The following is a 7,295-nucleotide window of genomic DNA, read 5'->3' on the forward strand; positions in this document are numbered from 1 at the left end:
GTGAAATCATACAGTTTTTGTCCTTTTGTGTCTGGCTTATTTACTTAGCATAACATCCTCAAAGTTCAGCTATGTTGCAGCATATGTCAGAATTTCCTGTCTTTTTAAGGCTGAATAGTATAGTATTGTACGTATATACATGAGATGGTTTTAGAGCTTTCTTCAGCTTTGAGGTTGTAGGAGTCTCAATGCCAGGTCTCCGTTGTTCCTCAGGGTGGACTGCTGCCTGTAGGGCGAGTGGAGGTCCTGGCTTCAGACAGACTTTCCTTCCTGCTTATGTCACCAGAACCTTCCCTGAGTCCAGTGGTCCTGGGAGACCCTGGGGAGGGATCCTAGGAATGAAAGGCTTTGGCTAAACGCCTGCTGCCTTCTCTCTGAGGCTTCAGCATCTGGGTCAGGGTTGGGTGCTGAGCAAGGGAGGGGGGAGTTAATGATGGCCTGCCAGGGGCTTGGTTGTCCAGATGAAACGGGCCTTGCTCTGAGGCCTGGCCTGATTACAGGGAGCCCTGTGCTTGCTCTCCCCAGGGCCCAGGCCTGGTCTTGCAGCAGCCCCTGCATGCCCAGCTCTTCTGGAGCAGCTGCAGAGGTAGACAGAGCTGAGGAATTTGGGATAGTAGCTGCCAAAATACACTGGCTTTGGGGTCTGGCACAAGAGATACAACTCATGGTGAAGTCGGAGGGTTCACGCTGGTTCTCATCTGAGGGCTAACTAGTAGTAACAGTCACTGTTGCTTCAAGTTTTAATATGTTCCCCGCATACCAAACACTGGGCATGAATTATCTCAGTTAATTGTCACACAGCTGTAGGAGGTTGGTATCGTTGCCCCCATTTTACAGATGAGCAAGCTGAGGCTTGGAGAGCCTTGCCTAGGTCTATGCAGTTGGTAAATGGCCCAACTGGAATTGGGGCCTGGTTATGTGCTGAAGGCTGGTTTTTTGTCCACTGCTTCTGTGATTTGGTGGGACATTCTTTGGCCAGCTTCTTAGTGGAGAGTGGGTGAGGGGCCAAGATCCACCTGCCTTCCCCACGTGGGCCAGGAGAGCTCCTCTTGTAGCTACTTAGGGATTCTGCTTCAAAACATTATTTGAAAGCCACTGTTAATAGTTCAACCTATTTATTTTAATTTGTGTATCTTTTTTTTGTGTGTGAGATAGGGTCTCACTCTGTTGCCCAGGCTGGAGTGCAGTGGTGCAATCTTGGCTCACTGCAACCTCTACTCCCTAGGCTCAAGCGATGCTCCCACTTCAGCCTCCTGAGTAGCCGAGACCACAGGTGTGCACCACCATGCCTAGCTATTTCTTTGTGTTTTTAATAGAGATGGGGGTCTTGCCATGTTGCCCAGTCTGGTCTTGAACTCCTGAGCTCAAGTGATGCCTACCTAGGCCTCCCAAAGTGCTGGGGTTTCAGGTGTGAGACACTGCTCCCGGCCTCAACCCATTTATTTACAGATGGAGAAACTGAGGCCTAGAGAGGGGCAGGGGGCTATCTAGGGTCACTCTAACAGGGTTGGTGGCTGAGCCAGGACCTACCTCTCAGCCACCTGCTGTTTCTGGTGCCCATCTGTCTTCCTAGATTTTGTATGTGACCTCCTCAGGCAGGAGGGCACTCTCGGGCCTCCCCTGCTGGGTCTGCTGGGCCTGGAGCCCATTCTGTAGGACCCCTGTAGGCCTTGGCTGGTGGAAAAATGATTGAAGGAGGGAGATGCAGAGATGGCGGGGAGTAGGGGCAGAGATTAGAACCCAGGATGGATCTCAGGCTGGCTCTGGGCTGTCTTGCTGTGTGACCTGAGTGGCTGCATTATCTCCAGGCCTCCATTTCTCCATCTGTCCAATGATGGGGTATTGACTGCTTGGGCCCACAGGCACTGAGCAGGGGAGGATGAATGGTCTCGACAGGAGATACAAATGTATGGGGAGGAAGAAAGGAGTCACTGGGCCCAGGAGGGCTATGGACATCCTGCCTTTGCCCCACCCTCCTCCAGGAAACAGCCTCCCACACTCTCACTGCTGGCCAGGAGGACGCCGCTTGGCCTGAGCGTGTCCAAGCCTCAGATGACAGAGTTCCTGGTCCCCTATGCTGCCCTGGGGCTAGTGGCTGCCCTTCCTCAGTCCTAAGACATCCTCCTCACCTCAGAGTGGTGCTGGCCCCAGTGGGGCTTGGAGGAGGCTGAGCTCTCTGTGTGGGCACTCACATGGGTGTCAGTCTGACCCACCCACGTGTGCTCACATCCCTGACATGTGCACATACATGCAAACCCATACACACATGCTACATAGCAGGAGCTCACAGATGGAAAGAGCCAGGCCACTTCTTTTTTTTTTTTTTTTTTGAGATGGAGTTTCACTCTTGTTGCCCAGGCTAGAGTGCAATAGTCCGATCTCAGCTCACTGCAACCTCCACCTCCTGGGTTCAAGCTATTCTCCTGCCTCAGCCTCCCAAGTAGCTGGCATTACAGGCATGCGCCACCATGCCTGGCTAATTTTGTATTTTTTAGTAGAGGTGGGGTTTCTCCATGTTGGTTAGGCTGGTCTCGAACTCCCAACCTCAGGTGATCTGCCCGCCTTGGCCTCCCAAAGTGTTGGGATTACAGGCATGAGCCACCATGCCTGGCCGAGCCAGACCACTTCTATCTTTTAAGTCTCCTGGTAATTTAAAAATGAAGAAATGCCTAAATAGCATGTTCACAATTATGGTATGTTTTTATTTAACAAATTAATGTTTTTTAACACACACATGCACCCACACACATCCAATGCAATACAATTGGCAGACTCACAAGATCATCACAAGAATTATAAAAAATGTGATTTCACATTGCTGTGTGGTCCAGTGATTAGATGTAAGTTTCAAATGGCATGAAGAGCATTCTGTTTTTCCCATCTCATCCATGATTCTCCGGGGCTAGACATCCAGCCCACTTTGGGTGCACCTTGCATTATGAAAAGTGTCAAGCCTCCAGAAGGGTTGAAAGAATGGTACGGTGAGCACCTGTATACTCAGCACCTGGGGGCTACAATGAACGTTTTGCAGTATCTGCTTTATCACATATCCATTCCCCTGTCCAACCCTCTGTCCATCTCTCTGCACAGCCAGCCCTCTGCCTGTCCATCTACCTAGCCATCCATCCCTCTCTCCCTTCTTTCATTCCATCTCATTTTTGGATGCAGTTTTTGAGGCTTCTGAATGTGAGACCTGGGCCAAATGGCCCTCTCTTCTCTCCTTTGCAGTAACAGGCCCTGCCACACACATAGGCATACCCCTACCTCTACATGTAAACCCCACATGTGTACACACCACATATGACTTACCCATGTCCCCACATTTATACATGTACATTCCATGCATATATCCACATAACCACACACGCTCACCTGTGCACATATACCTAAACACCCCTGCTCCCCAACACACACACACAGCCCACATGTGCTTTCACAGAAGACCCTGGACATCTGTAAGGAAAGCGTCTGGAGACCTTTGGGAATCCTCAGACCTGTGACTCTCGTGGAGCTGGTGCCAGGCCCTGGCTCTCTCCTCCACACATTTCTGGCAAGTGCCAGAGGCTCCCTTGAGCTACCTACCTCAGATGTCCTACCTTTTCCACTCTTACCCATCTTCTCTCTCAACCCCTAGTAGCTTCCCACGAAGGAAATGGATTCCTTCCAGAGTGTTACTGCACATGGGAAGCAAATCCCACAGACCATCCACTCCACACAGGCTGGGACTGTGTCTGCCCTATTCACACTGCATTCCCAGCTCCTGGCCCACTGTGGCCCTTTCTAAGTGCTGATTGGAAAAAAGTCACCAGAGCAGCACAGAGGCACATATATCGGGCAGCCACATGGGTACTCCCACCCCACACAGTTACATCCATGCACGCAGAACACCCTGTGTGTGTGTGCATGCTCAAGTTTGCATCACTGTGTGCCTGCACGTGTGTGAACACACATCGTGTCTGCCTGTCTCCATACTTTCCACATAAAGTCCCTGCCAGGACCTGGGTCCTTTCACAAGATCACCTAAGACCACGGGGGGCTCATCTGCTGGCATGTGAGATCCAGATGTGGCCCCATGACCGCTCAGGGCTCCTGGCTTGGCCCTGAACATCTGGGCAGCAGGAGTTTAGAGCACCAGCTTTGGAATTCCATTCTCCTGAGAAAACCTGGGTTCCACCCTGGCTCGGCACATGATCACTGTGCATGTTCCCCATACGATTTATGTACAAGTTACCTAACTGCTTGGAGCATCAATTTCCTTATTTGCTAAATGGGGGCAATAGTTCCTACCTTAAATGCATCTTAAAGGCGATAATCCCAGCAGAGTGCCTGGCATGTTGTAAGCTCTTAAAAATGCATGCTGTGAATATGATTATTGTTACTTTAGCCTTTGCTCCGAAATCCCATGCACACTTTGTGAGGAAGGACAGCCTTGGTTGGGGGGTGTTTATGGGGAGAGCAAAGTGGATGGTGCCTACGTGAATACCTCTCCCCAGATGCTCCCCCAATCCCAAGTTCTCATTATCCTATATGCATATTCATAAGGGATGGCCTCAGCCCTGCTCTGTAAATGGGTCAGAAGCAGGAAATAGAGGCCAGTACAGACAGTGAAGCCCAAGGGATAGGAGGCCTCAAAGCCGGCACACATCTGAGTCCTCATGGATGGGAGGATGGTAAGAGGGGATGGGGTGAGAATGAATTGGGGGCACTGGGGCCGGGGCAGGAGTTTGTTCCTATGTTGCAGATTTAAAAACTCAGGCCCAGTGAGATCAGATTAGGGAACCTTGAGATGGGTGGTCCAAGAAGTCAGAGCCTGCTTCCTTTGGGAACTGGAGTTGAGCATCTGTCTGGGCTGGTTGATGGGCACAGGGCAATGGACCAAATGACTCCTACATGTTTATTTCAAGGGACATGGTTTACACGGCATTGGGTGGAGAAGCTGAATCCTGAATTCCAACCCTCCAGTGAGGCTCAGAGTGGTTGGGTGATTTGCCAGTATCACATAGCTGCTGACTGTGACCGTGCTTTTGGGGGTGCAAGAGACAGAGCTATTCTGGCCCCATGCAGGAGGTTCAAAGCTGGGAGTAAAGGCTGTTGGGCTGGCCAGAACACCAAGAAATGAAGCTCTTTATTTATGTCCTCATTTCATCTCCTCAGTAGTCCCCTGAGATAGCTGGGGCAAAAAAACCATATCTTTATTTTCCAGATGAGAAGCATGAGGCTGAGAGAGGAGGAGTCACCGGGACCCAGCCACACAGTGAGTTATGCCCTCCATGCCGGGCATATGAGAGCCCAGCTGGCCTTGGTCTTGGGCAGGTGGGAGGCCAGGACAGTGGCAGCACATTACCTTGCTCTGGAAAATTTTAGCCTGAAGCCAGAGTGGCTGTCCCTTTACACATACAGTCACCTTAATCCCTCGTTCCTTGCAGATAACTGCTTATTTCTGAGAATGCTTTCTCAGATGCTCACGCTTGCTCGATAAGGTTAAACAGAGCAACCCTCCCTAGTTCAGGGAAAGGGATGGACGGACACCCCTTGTGGGATGAAGTGGCCCCCCAAGGATGGCATAGGGCATGGTCATCTGTGGCAGAACAAGAATCCCAGGGGTCGTTCCTCTTGGTCTTGGGTGCTTTCTACTGTTCTAGGTCATGGATAGGGAGGGGTTGTGGGATGAAAAATTCAGCTCTTGGAGCAGAAGTGTCCAAGGGAGCTGACCCTGGGATGGGAGTATGTGAGGAGGGCTCACTTGAGACTGCTTGGTGGCATTTCAGTCTAAAGGATTTCCGTGCAGAAGATGACTGTGTAGGGCTGTTTTTGGATCAGACTGTCAGTCACAGCAGAAGGAGGAAAGTGGACTTAAGGTAAAACGTCAGACATTCATCCAGCAAGTGTTCACTGCCAGGCCCTGTACTGTGCTCTGGGTAGGATAGGGGATGGCTAGAGAGCAGACTGTTGTTGGGTGGCTCACAGTCTCCTGAAGGCCTTCGGTTAGGGAAGCACTGAAATATTACTGGACAGAAAAATAGGAAGACTAGATATTGTCACCTCTACTTTTTCAAGCGAAGCAGTAGGACATCAGGGTGAAAGCCAGGCCAGGTGGCCTTCCAGCTCTGCTTCTTCTGAGCCGTGTGGCCTTCAGCAACAGTGACAACCACCACTGTGATCACGGTCAATGTTTATTCAATGCTTGGTTTACATTTAGCATGTCACTACTTCTTTGTTCCTTGGTTTCCTCATCTGTAAACTGGAGTGGGTGGGGAATTAATCAACTTCTCAGGGCTGTTGTGGGGCTCAAATGGTACCATGGGGAAAGTTGAGCATGTACTCAGGTTATTTGTGAGGCCATAAGGGAGGCCCATATTGTTTGGAAGCCTGGGGGAATCAGGAGAATGTACATTCCTAATGGAGCCAGATAGTGGGTTGGGGGGGTGATGGTGGTGGCTCTCTTCACTGAGAGGTATGGCATGTGAGCAAGCTTCAAAGGGGAGAAAGAGGGATAAGGAGAAGGATCTTCAAGAGGAGGGCATCTGCCAAGTGCAGTGCCTCACATCTGTAGTACCAGCAATTTGGGAGGCCAAGGCAGGAGGATTGCTTAAGCCCAGGAGTTTGAGACCAGCCTGGGCAATGTAAGGAGACCTCACCTCTACAAAAAATTTAAAAAAAATTAGCTGGTCATGGTAGTACACATTGCTGGTCCCAGCTATTTGGGAGGCTGAGGTGGGAGGATCACTTGGGTCCAGGAGGTTGAAGCTACAGTGAGCCATGATTGGGCCACTGTGTTCCAGTCTGGGTGACAGAGTGAGACCCTGTCTCAAAAAAAAAAAAAAAAAAAAAAAAAAAAAAAAAAAAAAAAAAAAAAAGAGGAGGGCATTGTGTGGGCAAAAGTGCGGAGGAGGGAAAGTGTAGGGTGTGTTTGTGGAACAGTCCTGGTGCAATTAATGGCTAAGCCTGGCGTCCAGTGAATCACCCAAGGATGCAGTCAACCAACTCTTTGGCCCTGGGGCCAGCTTTGAGGCACAGAGACTTCTTTCCCCAACATTGTCTTGTCCAGAGGTGGCTGAGGACAGGGCTAAGGGTGAAGGGAGAGTAATTACAGAGCCCTACTTCTGGATCTCTCACCCCTACCCCTGGAGAGTCATCTGCCAGGAATGTGGCTGCCCCTCCTGGCCTTCTGACCTCCTTAGCTAGGGACCAGAATTTGGGCATCCCTAGGGAGTGATAAGCCACCAAGCAGGGGTGGCTGTAGGGAGTGTGTAGCTCCCGGCAGGCTGTTGGGAGTCAGTGGAGTTTAAAGAGCA

Source organism: Rhinopithecus roxellana, chromosome 12 (genome assembly GCF_007565055.1).
Source record: "Rhinopithecus roxellana isolate Shanxi Qingling chromosome 12, ASM756505v1, whole genome shotgun sequence".
NCBI lineage: Eukaryota > Metazoa > Chordata > Mammalia > Primates > Cercopithecidae > Rhinopithecus > Rhinopithecus roxellana.